Source organism: Benincasa hispida, chromosome 6, assembly GCF_027475165.1.
Source record: "Benincasa hispida cultivar pf3 chromosome 6, pf3_genome.v1.1, whole genome shotgun sequence".
In the NCBI taxonomy this organism is placed as follows: Eukaryota; Viridiplantae; Streptophyta; class Magnoliopsida; order Cucurbitales; family Cucurbitaceae; genus Benincasa; species Benincasa hispida.
In genome coordinates, this window is record NC_143483.1 from 1,593,840 (window position 1) to 1,612,912 (window position 19,073).

The following is a 19,073-nucleotide window of genomic DNA, read 5'->3' on the forward strand; positions in this document are numbered from 1 at the left end:
GAATCGACAAATAATTTTGAGCCCAAATTATATAGAATGTTAGTTCAATGAGTCAAGAAGAGAATGACATAAAGATGGCACGAGAAAAATCCTATAGTTTTGAAGCTGACATGGAGATAAAAAAAAAATGTGTAGATTTTGTGAAGAAAATGCTATTAAGTGAGTGTTTGCAAGCATCCTAGAAGGACCTCTAGCTTTACATCCAATGAACATTGCAGGCACTTCTCATTAATAAGTAGGTCGTGTTAAGGAAGCACACTGATTTGGCCTCTTTTACATTTATTTTTCCTCAATGTAAGCCCATGTTATAAGGGCTCAATATTAACAAAATTTGTTATTCTTTAGTCATTTTGTTACACGAGGAATTATCTTGTGTGTTTAGAGCAAGAGTTTTTCCTCCCAGCCTTTATATATATTGTGCCTCTGATTTTTATAAATATATACAAAAGCTAGGATTTTCTCTTGCACAATTATCTCTCTAATGGCCTTCCTCTTTTTGTTCTCTTATTGCCTTTCATTTTGTTAAGATGGTATAAGAGCTACCGTCAAACGATTGGGGGCCTTCAATTTTTTCCTTCTTTTGTCGTCTTCCTCTTATTGCTATAGTCCAGTTTATGAGCACTCAATCGTTCATATTAGGAACTGAGGAATCACAGGCGTCGACTTCATCTTTTCCACAGATGTTTGGGTCGGGTAACAAGATTTCCATTGTCAAGCTTAGTAATGATAACTTCGTTTTCTGGAAATTCAAGTTACAACTACTTTATAAGCGTATAATCTTGAATAGTAGCTCCAATCAGAACCTCCTTCTGAATTTCTCACCATCGAAGAAAAGATGGATATGGTTTCGTCCTCATCCATTCGAACTCATATTACCAATCCTGCGTAAAAAAATGGAAGCGTCGGGATCACCTTATTTCCTCATGGCTGCTTAGATCAATGAACGAAGATGTGTTGAATCAAATGTTGAGCTACCGTTTAACCAAAGATATTTGGTCCACTGTTCAAGGTATCTACTCTGCCCGATGTCTTGCTCAAGCTATACAGTTCAAAAGCAAACTTCACAACATGAAGAAGGGAGCTAAGCCTCTAAAAGAATACTTATGGCGATTCAACAATGTGTGGATGCTCTTGTATCCGTTGGTAAGCCCGTATCCAAGGATGATCAGATATTACATTCTGGCTAGGTTAGGTTTTGATTATAAATCCATGATCTCTGTTATTTCTGCTAGAACTGATTTCCCTCTCTATCCAAGATATCACCTCTTTGTTGCTTACTCAGGAATTTAGAAATGAAAGTAAGATTAGTCCTGAAGGAGCTTTGCCATAAGCTAATCTTATGTCACATAACTCAGAAAAGGATGATGAACAGCCCACGAAGATAAATGCTTCTCATTAATCTGGTCCCAATAGTCCGAGGGGCCATGGAAGTGGTCAAAACAGAGGGGGATGCTCCAATTGGAATGGTCAAAACAAGCCTCAATGCCAAATTTGTTCTAAATTTGGGCATATTGCAGACAGATGCTTTATTCGATACCTTCGTCCTCGGGTAACCTTGTCATCATCAAGTTATTCTAATAATGACGTCTCTTCAACTTCTGCTAATAATTTCTCTCCTATGTTAGCTATGTTTGCCTCTCTTGAACTGAATGGGGATAGTAACTGGTATCCTGACTCTGATGCTACAAATCATCAAACAAACAACCTCAATAACCTATTTACAAGATCTACATATGGAGGCGAAAGTCAAATCTATCTAGTAAATGGATCAGGTTTGTCGATTCTTCTTTATGGTTCTGATTCTTTTCTTTCCTCAAATTCATCTAATTGGTCCTTACCTTTGAATAATCTACTTCATGTTCCTTTAATTACGAAAAATCTAATTAGTATTTCTTAATTTGCGAAAGATAATAATGTTTATTTTGAGTTTCAACCTATTTTTTTATTTTGTGAAGGTTCATCTTCTGGCCAAATTCTTCTCCAAGGGTTGTTCCATGATGTTTTGTACCATTTTAATTAATCTATGTCTCCTTTTACCTTCCCAAAGCCTGCCTCACCATCTCTCCCTTCTCAAGTGTTGAACGCAGTCTTCACTTTATCTTTTGTTAATGTTTCTTCTAATTTATTGATATTTGGCATAAACGATTAGGCCATCCTCATTTCTCTGTTATTCAATCTGTTCTTAAAAATTTCAAGCATTCGGATGGAAGTATGAATAAAATAAGCTTTTGTGATGCTTGCATTTTGGGTAAACATCATGCTTTTCCTTTTACATCTTCTACTACTACATATACTCAACCATTGCAACTTGTTATCTATGATCTGTAGGGCCTCGCTCACACTTTATCTTGCAAGGGCTTTCGATAATACATTAGCTTCATGGACGTTGATAATAATTATACATGGATCTACTTCTTCAGACAAAATCTGATGTTTTTTCTACATTCATGGAGTTTAAAATTCTAGTTGAAAAATTATTGGGTCGCTCTCTATTAAGACTTCAAAGTAATGAGGGTGGAGAGTTTAAACCTTTCATTCTTTTTTTAGCACAACATGGCATAGAACATCGTATTACCTATTCCTATACATCCCAATAAAATGACATCATTAAAAGAAAGCATAGACATATAATGGACATGAGACTCACATTTTTATCTCAAGCTTTTCTTTGCCTCTTAAGTTTTGGGATGAAGCTTTTTCTATGTCTGTTTATCTCATAAATCGTCTTCCTAGCTTGTTCTTAATCGTGTTAGTCTCTTGGAAAATCTTTTTGGTCTTAAGCCAAATTATCCTTCCCTTCGAACTTTTGGTTGTAAATGTTTTCCATATTTGCGCCCTTATCAAACTCACGGACTATCTATTCGCTCCGTTCATTGTACATTTATTGGTTATAGTAACTACCACAAGGGATATAAATGTTTATTTCCTGATTGTCGTCTGTATATTTCTCGTCATGTCTTATTCGATGAATTGTATTTTCCATATGCACCACCATCGACAACCCACACTTCAACCTCACATATCTTTGACACAACATTTGTTTCTCCTATGTCATTTATTCTTGATTCACGCTCACAGAACTATAATAATATTTTCTTTGGTGGGTACCTCGTTACTTAGGGTTCCAAGAAGCAGTCAATTATATCTCGTTCCAACATGGAGGTCGAGTACCAGTGTTGCCCTTATGGCTAATGAAATGGTATGGATTCATTCCCTTTTAATGGAATTTTGTATTAATTTATCCCACCCTCCTATTTTATGGTGTAACAATCTCAATTCAGTTCATTTAAGTGTGAATCCTGTCTTACACTCTAAGACAAAACATGTTAAACTTGATGTATATTATGTTCGTGATCTGGTTTTCAAGCAAAAGATTCAGATTCGTCACTTTCCTATATCTGAATAAATAGTTGATGCTCTTACCAAACTGTTTTCCGCTGCTATCTTTTTCACACTAATGAGCAAGATAACTATTTTCATTGCACCCGCCATCATCTTGCAAGGGTGTTAAGGAAGCCCACTAATTTCGCCCCTTTTACATTTATTTTTACTCAATGTAAGCTCATGTTATACGGGTCCAATATTAACAACATTTGGTATTATTTATTCATTCTATTACACCGATGAATTATCTTGTGTGTGCTTAGAGCAAGAGTTTTTCCTCCCAGCCTTTATATATATTCTCATAAATATATACAAAAGCTTGGGTTTTCTCTTACACCAATTATCTCTCTAATAGCCTTCATTTTCTCGTTCTCCTATTGTCTTTCATTTTGTTAAAGGTCGTATATATTTTGACACCTTGAATCAAGCTATATATGTGAAACTCTTATTCAAGAGAACCATTGAGCAGAAGCAAGATCGTTCCAAACCCATTGTGAAAGAATAAAGCATTTACAAATATACAAGAACAGTTATGCATCATAGAGTAAATTATAGCATGCTTTTAATTAAAACAAAGGGAATCGAGTGACATACCTTTGAAGAACTCTTCTTCAAGTATTCCCTCGATCTACACCAGTCATGCATCCCAGCAAACTCGATCATGAGCACGAACGCAACGAACAACCAGTGTAATTCCACAAACTGTGAGATCCTCGAACCCAATCGAGTAATACTCGATCCTCGACCCTCGAACAACAACACTCGACATTACCACTCGGTTGCCTTGGTATTCTTGGTGTGAAAATCCATGAGGTGTAGGCTCTGTGTGAATTTGGTAGAGAGAAGGAGGAAGTATACGATCGAGTAAGTGGGAGAAATAGAACGTCTATCGATAGACATGGTACTCGATCGTCTAGTGAACGAGGGCTATCATCTAGTAAACTCGATCGTCATTCACTCTCCCAAAGGGCTATCGTATAGCTCTTCTTTTCTTTCAATCAAAATGTGATGTGATCATGAAAATGAAAACAGTTTTCACTTTTATTCATCAGTTATTAAAACTGAAAGAAACTTCCCATTTAAACACGGTTAAAGGAGAATAAATAACCAACCAACAATTATCTAATAATTATTTTTATTATAAATAAATATAATAACTAATTTATCATATTATATTTATAACCTTTAGTTTTAATATCACATCATATGTAATATATAAACCATAGTTCATTTCTCCTTTTTGACATTTAATATAAATCATATTTATATTAATTTCTCCAGTCAATGTATCGAATACATTAAATCAATTATATCACATATAATTGAAATAATTTGATTATATCATATATAATCAAATTCCCTCTTGTTAATTTGAACATTTCAAACTAACTCAAAAACTGATTCTCAACTTAAATCCATTGAGCTACCAAGGGGACTTTATGGACCTGTAGCTTGAAGCTCCAACAATACATGAATAACTGAATAAACTTTTTAATCATGATATCCACCATCCATTAACTGTCAGACATTCTACTAAAAACAGACAGCTGCACTCTTCTCACTACAAATATATTTCTGTGTCCATTGGATATAATTAATCAATAGTACGATGACCCTTCACAAATTGCTCGTAAGTACAGCTGAACCAATTTACCGTTTTACTCCTGTCGTTACATCTAACTCCTTAAGTACCACTGAATTCTCTAATGAACAATACATCATAGTCCTATTATCAGTGAACACTTCTCGAGCCATGAGAAGGTGTGGCGTCACATAGTTCAAGCCCCGGAATTAGCCTTTAAAAGAGTAATCTATCTTCTTACCCCTGCTTCGGGAAATGAGTGAATTCTGTCTTGTGTAGCTGAGTTCCCAGCTCCCCAATCAGACGTATCCCCAAAGTGGTAGGTTTTAGTCGTAGATCTAACCACTTGCACCCATACAAATCAAAGAACCGCCCTCATAGACAGGAGTTCCCAACTCACTCATGATTAAAGTCATGTTACCTATGGTCATCTTAGTGGAATGAAAGTCTCTGTCATGAACATCGTTATATAAAAAGACTAAACATTTCATGGTCCGGTCTTATACAAACTCCTTTCTATAGGATACCCCCGCTTGCATGTCTCTACATGAATGATCAGGATCAGACCATCTGTAGCACTTTACAACACTTGTAACATCTACAAAGCGAGTCGTATCCGTAGTATCACCAGGATAAGGTTTCCCTCCTTTATCCAATACTATAGACCATTTAAGTTATCACTTAAGACATGATCCACTTGTATGTCTCCACGTACATGCTTCAGTTAGAACAATAACCAGGGATCTTAGTTTATTGGTTTGTGGTTAATGCAACTAAAATATCTCATATTTTATAGACAATAATGAAGAAAATATCTCATATTATTACATCACAAATGTTTGTTCATACATGTGTTTACAAAATACAGTACCCTACGAGATTTAGGGCATCAACCCCAACAATATGTGTATTGCATCTCTCACTTCACTAATTTTAAATGGTAAAGACCTACACAAAAAATGAAAAAATAACATGTTACTTATGCCACGAGTTCTACTCAAAATTCCTATTTATAGAGACTTGAAGCATAATTGTTGTAAAAATTAAATAATATATTTTTTAATAACTTATGTTAGGAAATTGAGGAGCACAACGAAAATATGGATATGGAAAAATATACTACAATAATATTTTTATTTAATAATAATAAATAAATAAAAACTAAAACTATAAAATTGGACAATGGAAAATTTTAGTGGAATTTGGTTTGGATTTCTTACTAATGAGTATATCATTTTAAGATCCACCAAATGCCACTATTTATAGGCAAAGTGACAAGTAAGATGTGGACTTATATGGACACCAAGCATGAATTACTACAAGGCACATGGACAACACGAATGGTGACACATGGCCTTTGGGACACTAAGCACTGGGCATCTATTTTTATTATAATATTTATAATACTCCCCCTTAGATGCTCATATATATATATGAAATATGCCTCGTTAAAACCTTACTAGGAAAAACCTAATGGGGAAAAACCCTAGTGAAGGAAAAAGATTACATATTTCATATAATACATACTCCTAAAAGAATACAATATATTTACTCCCCCTCATGAAAACATTACTTAAGATCTCTGAGTCGCCGCATTCCAATGTTGTGCACCAATTTTTCAAAAGTTGTGGTTGGTAATGTCTTTGTAAATAAATGTGTCAGATTATCCTTCGAACAAATTTGTTGTACACTGATATCGTCATTTTCTTCAAGATCATGAGTGTAGAAAAGCTTCGGCGAAATATGCTTTGTTCTATCTCCTTTAATATATGCTCCTTTGATTTGGGTTATGCAAATTGTGTTGTCTCAGTATAATATTGTTGGAAGATTTTTATTAGAAGACAAGTCACACGTTTCACGAATGTGCTAAGTCATTGACCTTAGCTATACACATTTTTAACTAGCCCCGTGAATTGCAAGAATTTCAGCATAATTTGAGAAAGTGGTTGTTAAAGTCTATTCACCGATTGCCATGATATAGCAGTTCCTCCATATGTGAACAGATAACCTGTTTGAGATCTAGCTTTGTGTGGATCAGATAAATATCCAGAATTTGCATAACCAACTAGATCAAAATTTGATTTATTTGAATAAAACAAACCCATATCGATTGTTTCTCGGAGATAACGGAGTATATGCTTAATTCCATTCCAATATCTTTTTGTAGGAGGAACTATATCTAGCTAATAAATTTATTGAAAATGCAATATCTGGTCTTGTGTTATTAGCAAGATATATAAGTGTACCAATTGCACTAAGATGGTACTTCAGAACCAAGAATTTCTTTATTATCTTCTCGAGGTCAAAATATATCTTTTTTTATATCCAATGAACGATCTTCCATTAGAATATTTAATGGATCTTTCTTTAGCGGAAGCTTCTCGTGTGAGATCGCCTTGGATCCCGCGATTCAATTTTTACAATAAAAAAATCGTTATACTAAACTGAATGAATAAACACGTAAATTAGCATGCTATTGGGAAATCCGTTAGAACGATTCTTACCTTTGTAGATTCCTCAAGTGCCTTGAACAATCCTCTCCAAGGTTCCAACGAACAGATCTCCAAACAGTCATGATCACAAACATCTCCTTGAGCGATCTCAAACACTCCTAGGTGAATTACCTTGTTATTCTCTAGGATTCCAATAGAGGGAAAGGTGGTATCCAACTATTGGGAGGGGGAGAAGAGAAAAGTGTTATGGCGAGTTGAGAGGATTTATGGCTTAGAGAAAATTTTGCACAATAATACTAAGGAGTTGTGTTTGTCAGAGTTTTTTTGGCAACCAAAATGTGTGTTGCCAAAGGGCCATAGGGAGGTCTTTATATAGATAAGAGCCAAACATTTTTTCCAATATATTTTTCTTTTATATAATTAATTAAATAACATTTATTTAATTAATTAGTTCATTTAATTAAACAACACTTATTTAATCAATTAGCCTAATTAAATAACACTTATTTAATATGAACAATTAAATAACACTTATTTAATTTTTTATTTGCACAATAATTAAATAACTACTTATACATTAAACCTAATTTAATATATACATTTAATTATCATATACATCCTATGTCTTTGTGCAAAACCTCTCTATTAATTCACCTGAATTAATTTGAATCTTATTCAAATATTTCTCTCCAATTTAATTATAGATCATATCTACAATTAATTATATATTAATCTCATTAATATATAGTTTCCTCAAATTAATTTGAACAGTTCAAATATCCCTCTTAAGTGTCCTCTAGTGAGCTAACGAGGGGACCTAGTGGACCTGTAGATCAGAAGCTCTAATCATATGAGATTAATTGGTTAAACTCATTAACCAAGTTAATCAATATTCGTTAATTGTGGGTACATTTAATTAAAGATCCACAACTGCACTCTTCTCACTACAGATATATTTCTATGTCCACGGATATAGACCAATACCAACAAGTTAGTCTTTCACGAGTGTTCGCAATTCCAACTAGGTCAAATTATCGTTTTACCTTGGGTTACTTATGAATCCTTAAATATCAGTGCTCCTCTAGTGAACAACCTGTTTATGGTCCAATCAATAAACAGAAACCTCTCTCGGGCTAATGGGAGGATAGGTCTCTTTGTTCAAGTCTCGGAGACTCCACTTAAGGGAACACTAATCTACTCACCCTCAAGGAGGGAATGAGTGAATTCCATCTTATATTATTATGTTCCCAGCTCTCCACTCGGTCTCGTCTCGAAAATGGTAGGCATATTGGGTCAACGAACTGACCACCCTTACCCATTCAAATCAATGGAAAATTCCTCTTGAACAGGAGTTCATAATATAATCAAAATTAAGACTAAGTCGCCTAAGTCATCATATTAAAATAGAAACCTAACTAGTCAATAATATTACATATAGTGGTTACTATTTTGCGGTCCAGTCTTATGCAAACTCATTACATAGGATACCCCCACTCGCGTGTCACCTACACAAACACTTTGGATCATTACGTATGTATCAAATATAAAGTGGGTCGTACTCATAGCGTTACCAGGATAAGGTATCCCGCCTTATCCTTATACTATAGACCCTATAGGTTGTATCTTGAACATTGATCCCTGTATGTCTCCACATACAGTTCAAGATTCACAAGGCAGCCTTGGATGTTAATTTATTGGATTTAGGGTTATTTAGAAAAAATAGACAACAATACAAACAATAACATTTATTGATTTATTGTCTATAACTCTTTATTGATGACGGTCAATTAATAACATTTACTATCTACGAGTTTTAGGGCATAAAACCCAACAATCTTACCACCCTTTTTAACGAGCTACAGACTTACAAGTCCTTGATAAAAGTTAAAGGACAATACGAGGAGGCAAATGTTGGCAGTTCCTCAAAAAATTTCTACAGGGTTCTACCTCTAAGACTAAGTTCGCGCCTTCTTCCGCTGGCTCTAAGAAATAGAAGAAGAAGAAAGGTGGTGAGGGAAAGAATAAAGTTGTCTCACCTGCTACTGCCCAAAAGGGCAAAAAGTTCAAGGTTGCAAAGGGAACTTGTTTTCATTACAACTAGAATGGGCACTAGAAACGTAACTGCTCAAAGTACTTGGCTGAAAAGAAGAAGGCAAAAAAAGGTAAATATGATTTACTGGTTTTAGAAACGTGTTTAGTGAAAAATGATAATAATATATGGATATTTGAGTCAAGAACCACTAACCATATTTGTACTTCTTCACAAAAAACTAGTTCTTGGAAGCAACTTGAGGCTGAAAAGGTGACTCTATGGGTTCGAACAGGGGAGGTCCTCTCGGCGATTGCAGATGGGAGCTTAAAGTTATTTTTGAATTCAAAGTCTATATTGTTGGACAATCTTTACTATGTTTCTAATTTTAAGAGGAAACATGGTTGAAGAACATGGTTGTGGGACTGAATTTTTAGTAAAAGATAGGATGCAAAAACTCTTCTTGCATGGCCGCCTCAAACTCCATTAGCATGAAAAATTAGGTGTTAAGTTTTGTATGAAACAGTTCATAACCCACTTAGTTAGTGGGAAAATCCAATAATTGAATTTTTCCACTAACTAATTTTTTATTAAAATAAATTTATAATAAATCAATTTTTTTTACAAAGTATTAAATACATTTTTCATATTTTAGAAATTATTTAATTAAATAAAAATAAAAATTTAATATCACATATTAAATTGTCTTTGACACCTAATTGTGATTAATCACATTAATCAACTTTTAAAATACTTTCATGCTAATATTTTATTTAATATCTTATATCAAATATACTATCCAAAAATAAATAATTAATTATTTAATTGTAAATTATATCTCATATAAAATACAATTTTCTCTAAAGGTCGAATTTGAACATTTCAAATTTTCACTTCGCCTAGTTCTTCAATTTTATCCGTAGTGAGCTAGCAAGGAGACCCAATGAACCTATAGATCATGGACCCCAAGGATCCGAGACTAACCAATCAAAATCTTTAACCTAGTTAATCAACATTCGTTAACTCACAGGACTGTTCATTATAGCCTGCAGTTACACTCCCCTCACTATAGATATATTTTGTGTCCATTCCATATAATCGTCATCAATAAGTTGATCCTTCACAGGTTGTTTGTAACATCAGCTAGGTCAATTACCATTTTACCCCTGAGGTTCATCTTTTCTCCTTAATTGTCCCTCTAATGAAAAATTGATTTATGATCTTAATCACGAAATACATTCCCTCTCAGGCCAGCGAGAGGATGGGGCCCCTTGTTCAAGACCCGGGATCAGCCCTTAAGAGAACAACCTTTCTACTATTCCTAAAATGGGTAGGAGTGAATTTCATCTTGTAAATTCTATGTCCTCAGCTATCTACCTGATCTTATCCCTGAAATGGGAGGCATATTGAGCAGTGCTGCTGAGCTTACCCACACCTATGCAGATTATGGGACAATCCCAAATAAACAGGAGTTCATAGACATCTTAGGATTCAGATCAAGTTATCTAGGTCATAAAGAAGTGAAATTAACCAATGTTAACAGTAAACGGTGTTAATACGTAACAGTGATTATTTCATGGTCAGTCTTACACAATCTCATCGTGTAGAACACCCCCGCTCATATGTCTTTACATGAAGGAACTGATCACATCGTTTATGATACTTTATAACATTTGTAACAATCATAAAGTGGGTCGTATTCAATGTTATCTCCAGAAATAGGTACCCAACTTAATCCAAGTACTATAGACTGTTTAGGCTATTTTACTCAAACTTGATCCAGTTTATGTCTCCACATAAAGTCCAAGTATTCATGACAATAGTCAAGGGTTCATAGTTTATTGGATTTAGAGTTATTAAACAATCAATTCATTTTCATTTAACAATATTTGTCTGAATAAACTTCATATATGTTTATTGTTTACAAAGTACAAGTTTTAGGACATACAACTCAACAAACTCCCATTTGGACTAAAACTCCTAGTGGGTTACAAAAAAGTTGAGTATTGTGAGAGAAATCTAAATACAATAAACTAGGGCATCTTATACCCACTATTTCTCACACTTGCCCTATTTATTCTACCCGTAATCCTAAATTCTTCAGATGACCCTCAAAATTCTTAACCTTTTTGTAAACAGATCAACAATATTGTACTCATATGCTATTTATCTCACAATAACGTCTCCTCTTAGCATGATCTCTCTGATGAGATGATATTTGCGCTCAATATGTTTTTCGCGCTTATGGCTTCTAGGTTCTTTGGAGTTTGCTACTGCCCCACTGTTATCGCAATACAAAATGATTAGCATATGCATGTTTAGAACAACTTCCAAATCAGTTAGAAACTTCCTAAGCTATACTACTTCTTTGGCTGCTTCACATACAGCAACATATTCTGCTTCCATTGTGGAGTTTGTAATGCAGCTTTGCTTAATACTTCTCCATACTATTACTCCTTCATTTAGAGTGAACATCGATCCCGAAGTAGATCTCTTAGAGTCTATATTGATCTGAAAATCGGAGTCAGTATATCCTGTAAGGATCAAATCCTTATTTCCATATACAAGCATGTAGTTTCTCGTTCTCCTAAGATACTTAAAGACATTCTTAACAGAAGTTCAATGTGCATAACCAGGATTGGGTTGATACCTACTGACAATCCCTACTGCAAAGCATATGTCTGGACGAGTATATAACATTGCATACATTAGACTTCCGACTGCTGATGCATAGGGAACCTGCCTCATATCCTCAACTTCTTAAGGTATCTTAGGACATTATTCCTTTGACAAATGTATTCCATTCCTAAAAGGTAAAAGACCTCTTCTGAAATCCTGCATCTTAAACCTAGACAATAACTTGTCTATATAAAATGTTTGAGACATAGTTAGCATTCTATTCTTTCGGTTTCGAACTATTTGAATCCCAAGAACATACTGCGCTTCTCCAAGATCTTTCATCTGAAATTGGGTTGCTAGCCAATTTTTTATGTCAGTTAGGCATCCTACATTATTCCCAATAAGCAGGATATCATCTACATACAAAACTAAAAATGCTACAGTGGAGTTGATGATCTTTTTATATACACACGGTTCATCAACGTTCTGTTCAAAGCCATAAGATTTGACCGCAGCATCAAATCTTATATTCTAGGATTTGGATGCCTGTTTCAATCTATAAATAGATCTCCTCAATTTCCAAACCTTTTTCTCCTGACCCTGTTCAATGAACCTTTTTGGTTGGACCATATAAATACTTTCTTCAAGATTGCCATTTAGAAAGACAGTTTTGACATCCATTTGCCAAATTTCATAATTATAAAAAATGGCAATGGACAAGAGTATCCTTATTGATTTAATCACAGCAACAGGTGAGAAGGTTTCTTCATAGTTTACCCCTCAACCTGGGTATAACCCTTTGCTACTAATCGGGCTTTATAGATCTATACCTTCCCGTACGGTCTCTTTTATGCTTATAGATCCACTTAAAACCAATAGGTCTTACCTCATCAAGTTTATCTACAAGTTCCCAGACTGAATTAAAGTACATAGACTCTATTTCAAGGTTCATAGCTTTGATCCACTGATCTCGATCAACATCATCTATTGCTTATTTATATGTTAATGGATCCTCTAAGCCATCATCAGGTATGGTGACTACGGTTTCAATTAAACTCATATAACAGTCAGGCTGTCTCATAACCCTCCTACTATATCAAGGCTCTCTCAACTTTTGAGTAAGATGTGATGGACCAAATGTCCTTGATCTATCAACAATTCTTATTGATGAGCGAGCCTGGTCAACAACTTTTGTTGATCCGTCTGTAGCATCTTTTGAAATCTCTTCCAATATCAGTTTACTGTGGGGTTTATGATCTTGTATGTGGTCTACCTCTAGGAATGTGACATTTGTCGATATAATTATCTCTCATTCCTTTAGGGTAACCCACAAACAGACATAATTTTAAACGATGTTCCAATTTCTTAGGATTTTGCACCAACACGTGTGTCGGGAAACCTCAGATCCGAAAATGGTGTAAACAAGCTTTACACCCTATCTATAACTCATAAGGTGTTTCTAAAACACTCTTAGAGGGAACATTATTCAAAATGTAAGTTGCAATCTCTACTGCATACCCCCAGAACAAGTTAGACAATTGAGCATAACTCATAATGGACCGAACCATGTCTAACAAGGTTCTGTTGCTTCGTTCAGATATATCGTTCTGCTGAAGCATTCTCGGTGCATAGAGTTGTTACTGAATCCCATTTTCTATCTTATAGTCCTGGATTTTCAAGTCCAAATACTCCCCACGTCGATCTGATCGAAGTGTCTTAATAGATTTACCTAATTGGTTTTCAACCTCGGTCTTAAATTCCTGGAACTTTTCAAGAGCTTCATACTTATAATGAATTAGATAAATGTAATCGTACCTTGAATAATCATCAATAAAGCTAATGAAATATTCATAACCTCTCTGTGCTTTAACATTCATCGGTTCACAAAGGTCTGAATGCACGAGCTCAAAGGTTTCTTTAACTCGAAGACCTTTTCCAAAAAAAGATCTTTTTGTCATTTTCCTTCGAGACATGACTCATACGGCGGCAAAGAGTTATCTTCTAACTTGTTTAGAAGTTCACTTTTAACCAATCTCTCAATCCTATTGAGATTAATGTGATCAAATCTCAAGTGCCAAAGATAGGTACTTTGAGAAATGTGTTGCCTTTTTCTTTGAGTTTCAGATATTTTACACATTTATGTATTATATACAGCTTCAACTTTAGATGGTTTTAACTTGTATATGTTATTTTCTAAGTTTGCAGAACAGATTTGTACACATCTTTTTATAGTGAAGGCTTCATTATAACTAAAATTTACATTGTACAAACGTTCCAACAAATAGGGAATAGATATCAAATTTCTTTTACAAGAAGTTACATAAAGAACATTTTCTAAATATAGATATCTTTCCAAAAGTTAACTTAACTGCTCCCTCTACTTTTGCTAAGATGTGCTCCCATGATCCAACCCGGAGAGTAATCTCATCATCTTCAAGCTGCCCCCAAGAACTAGTTTCTTAAGAAGAAAAACAAACATGATTAGTAGCCCTTGATTCCAATATCCAGGTAGAATCTTCATTCTTCACTATACATGTGTCAATAACTAGTAAATATAATTTACTTTGTTTTTCTTTTTCAGCTTTCTGTGTAGATGGAGCCTTCCCCTTCCCAGATTCCTTCTTTTTCTTTTGAACACCTTTATTCTTGAAGAAAGAAGGGCCAGATTTACTCCCAGAAGACGATTCTTTCTAAGGTTTTCTCTTTGACGTTGAAGCAACATTTGCTTCTACCTCTGAACCTTTATTTTTCAATAAAGATTCATAAATCTGGATTTCATTAAGAAGAGTCATTAGGTTGTACTCTATCTTATTCATCATACCATTTATTTTGAATTGAAAAAAGCTCTTCGGAAGAGATTGCATGATGAATCCAACTTGACTCTTCTCATTCATGAAGTCTACGTTCACTTCTGCAATATTGAAGTAAACCATCACGTTCAAAACATGTTCCCTTATGGAGGTTTCTTCCTTCATTCTGTAGTTGCAAATGAATTTAATTGTGTCATGCATGACAGATGTGGATGATTGTCCAAACAGGCCCTTCAAAGAGTCTATAATCTCTCTTGCAGTAGCTAACTTTTCGTGTTTCTTAGATAGTACATCAGATATATTGGCTAAACTATAAACCTGAGCCTTCTCATTAGCTTTGACCCATCTGTCATACGCATCCCAAACTGTTTGATTTGTGTTGGGTCTAGGGGTTTGAGGACACTTCTCCATTAACATGAATCGAAGATCATCTATTACTAGTATTGTGTTGATATTTGATTTCCTAGTTCCGTATTTATCACCGTTAGGTTTTTTTGAAGTTAGCAATTGTATAATTGATGTTGTGACTGCTGAAAAGTAAACAAGTTATCAGTGAATTAATTAACTCTCATTTTTAATCCATTTTATTGAGCAAATAATAATGTACCCATTTTTATTATTCTTTTACTACAATACTTCAGTGAGTCAGAATAGCCCCCACCGAAGGGCAGTCGACTACTCCTTCACTGAATCAAGACGTTCTTGACTAAATACTAATACCATAGCTGTTGGGGTTGATACCCTAAATCTCATAGGGTCATGTAGTTTGTAAACACTTGTATGAACAAACATTATGTGATTTATAATATGCGATATTTTATTCACATTGTCTATGAAATATTTGATATTTTAGTTGCATTAACCACAAACCAATAAACTAAGATCCATGATTATCGTTGTAACTTAAACATGTATGTGGAGACATACAAATAGATCGTACTTTAAGTGATAACCTAAATGGTCTGTAGTATATGGATAAGGTTGGGTACCTTATCCAGGTGACATTACGAGTATGACCCGCTTTATAGATGTTACAAATATTGTAAAGCGTTACAAATGATCTAATCCTGATCATTCATGTATTAGACATGCGGACAGGGATATTCTATACAAAGGAGTTTGGATTAGACCGGACCACGAAATGCTTAGTCTCGTTATATATTGTCGTTCATAATTGAGACTTTCATTTCACTAGGATGACCGAAGGTAACATGACCTTAATCCTGATGAGTTGTGAACTTCTGCCTATGAGGGCGGTCCTTTGATTTGCATGGTGACAGTGGCTAGATCGCCAACTCAACAAGACTACCATTTTGGGGATTCGTCTGATTGGGGAATTGGGAACTCAGCTACACAAGATGGAATTCACTCCTTCCTCGAAGCAGGGGTATGTAGATAAATTGCTCCTTTAAAGGTTGATTCCGAGTCTTGAACAATGTGGTGTCACACCTTCTCTTGGCCCAAGAAAGGTTTAGTCATAGTGGGACTATGATCTATTATTCATTAGAGGGATCAGTAGTATTTAAGGACTTAGATGTAACTACAAGGAAAACACAGTAGTTTGGCCCAGCTATACTTACGAGTGATTTGTGAAGAGTCATCGTACTGTTGATTGGTTATATCCAATGAACACAGAAACATATTTGTAGTGCGAAGAGTGCAGTTGTCGGTCTTTAATGGAGTGTCTGGCAATTAACGGATGGTGGATAATGTGATTAAAGAGTTTAATCAGTTATTCACATACCTTGGAGCTTCAAGCTACAGGTCCTTAAGGTCCCCTTGGTAGCTCAATGGATTTAAGTTGAGAATTAGTTTTTGGTATTAATTTAAAATGTTCAAATAAATAAGAGGGAGTTTGATTAGATATGATATAACTAAATTAATTCAATTATATATGATATACTTGATATAATGTTTGATACATTATTGTTTGATTGGAGGAATTAATATTTGAATATGATTCAAATATATTTTCTATGAATAAGATTCATAGTTATTAAATTTAATATAAATATGATTTATATTAAATGCCATAAAATAGAGAAAAAGATCTATGGTTTATATATTGTATTTGATGCAATATTAAAACTATAGGTTATAAATACAATATGATAAGTTAGTTATCATATTTATTTATTAATTATTAGATAATTAACTTTTTTTCTCTCCATAACCACCCTTAGTGGGTAATTATTTGGTTTTATGAAGAAAGTGGGATAAAATGAAAATAGTTTTCTAATAATTCAACAAGATATCAGATATACTATCAAGTTACTATACGATAGCTTCAGAGACTATACAATAGTCTTCTTATCTAAACGATCGAGCAAGTTGTCTATGAAATAGACTTTGTCGTCAACTCGATCTTCTTCCTCTTCAAACTTTAAACCTTTCCTCTAACCAAAATAAGCCAGAGACCGCCACTTCTGGATTCTCACACCGAGAATACCAAGGTAACCTAGTGATAATGTCCGGTTGCTGTTTGTTGCTGTTCGAGGGTGTTGAATAAGAAATTTTGAACCAATCACAAGTCACCACGTCGTTTGCTAAATTAACGACGAAGTTCTAAATCATTGACTTTGGGTCCAATTAAAAGTTGACATATGTCCCGAATTGAATTGAAGACAAGTTTTAATAATGTCACGCGAATGAATAAGATGAGATTAAATTGGTCCAATTTGATATTACTATTTGGGCTTAAAGTCCAAACTACAAAACAAGTTGAATTGGACCCAAATTCCAGATCAGGCTAAAACCAACTAATTGGGCCCAAGGGTCAAGCCCATGGACTAACCAAGCCCACGAAGCCCACCTGAGAACTCTATAAATAGAGAAGTTCTCTTCATTTGTAGGGCCAATATTTTCTACATTCAGAAGACCCAAAGAGAATTCACTAACAAGCAGAGGACTCCTGAAGACTCCTGGAGCTGCACTCCAATAAGGCAGAAACCTTTGAAGACACAAATACTCTTCCAAGACTTCTACTTAGAGCTGCCAAGACTTCTGAAGCTGCACTCCTATAAGGCAGAAGACCTTTGAAGACACAAATACTCTTCCAAGATTTCTACTCCAAGCTTCCAAAACTCCTAAAGCTGCACTCCTATAAGGCAGAAGACCTTTGAAGACATAAATACTCTTCTAAGACTTCTACTCCAAGCTTCCAAGACGTCTACTTCAAGAACGTTCGGTGCTTTCCTTCTCCAAGTCAAGCATATTCACCCAACTGAGAGAGAATCAGAGGATCAAATATTAGAGGTCGAACCACATCGCATAATATCAACTCCAACACCAACACCAACTCAAGTTCAACTCCACGATACGTTTCTCCGGAAACCTCGTGCGAATAAATTGGCACGCCTGGTGGGACATCTCTACCTCTCATCTCTCTCTAGTCATTCGAGACAAGAAGTCTACAAATGGCACCAAAGAAAGTTGCATCCAAAGCTACCATCGCAAGCAACACTTACATAAGCCTTGTCATCACGAAGGAAATTTGGGACCAGCTGATGGAATCTCCTAAATGAGGGATCGTCATCAGAAAAAATCCCTTGTTCGACAACTATGTTTCTGTTACTGATCTATCAGAGAAAGAATCACATCTTGATGTAGTGTCTGTCATGATGACTGACGTAACGACTAAGTCCACCATGGCAAAGATGGAGGTAAAGATAAACCTCCTAATGAAGGTTGTAGAGGAGCGAGATCATGAAATCGCTGCTTTAAGAGATCAAATACAAGCTCGAGATACTGCTGAATCAAGTCAATCCCCAGCTACAAAAGCCAATGACAAAGGAAATATTGTCTTGCAGGAAAGTCAGCCACCACAATCCACCTCTGTAGCCTCTCTGTCAGTATAACAGCTCTAGGATATGATCACAAACTCCATAAGAGCTCAGTACAGAGGATCGTTGTAAACTTACTTTATGTACTCGAAGCCATACACCAATAGAATTGAAAACCTAAGAATGCCAGCTGGGTATCAACCTCCAAAGTTCCAACAGTTTGATGGAAAGGGCAATCCAAAATAACATGTTGCACACTTTATTGAAACCTGCGTAAATGCAGGAACCAGAGGAGACCAGCTAGTCAAGCAGTTCGTCCGTACCTTGAAAGGAAATGCTTTCGATTGGTATACTGATTTGGAGCGAGAAGTGATTGACAGTTAGGAACAGCTAGAAAGGGAGTTCCTAAACCGC

General features: G+C 35.1%; 1 pseudogene; it reads left to right on the forward strand.

Annotated features, from left to right (window-relative positions):
- The first annotated feature begins 614 nt into the window (after positions 1-614).
- LOC150035332 (uncharacterized) lies at positions 615-18,734 on the forward strand (annotated as a pseudogene).
- The last annotated feature ends 339 nt before the right edge of the window (positions 18,735-19,073 follow it).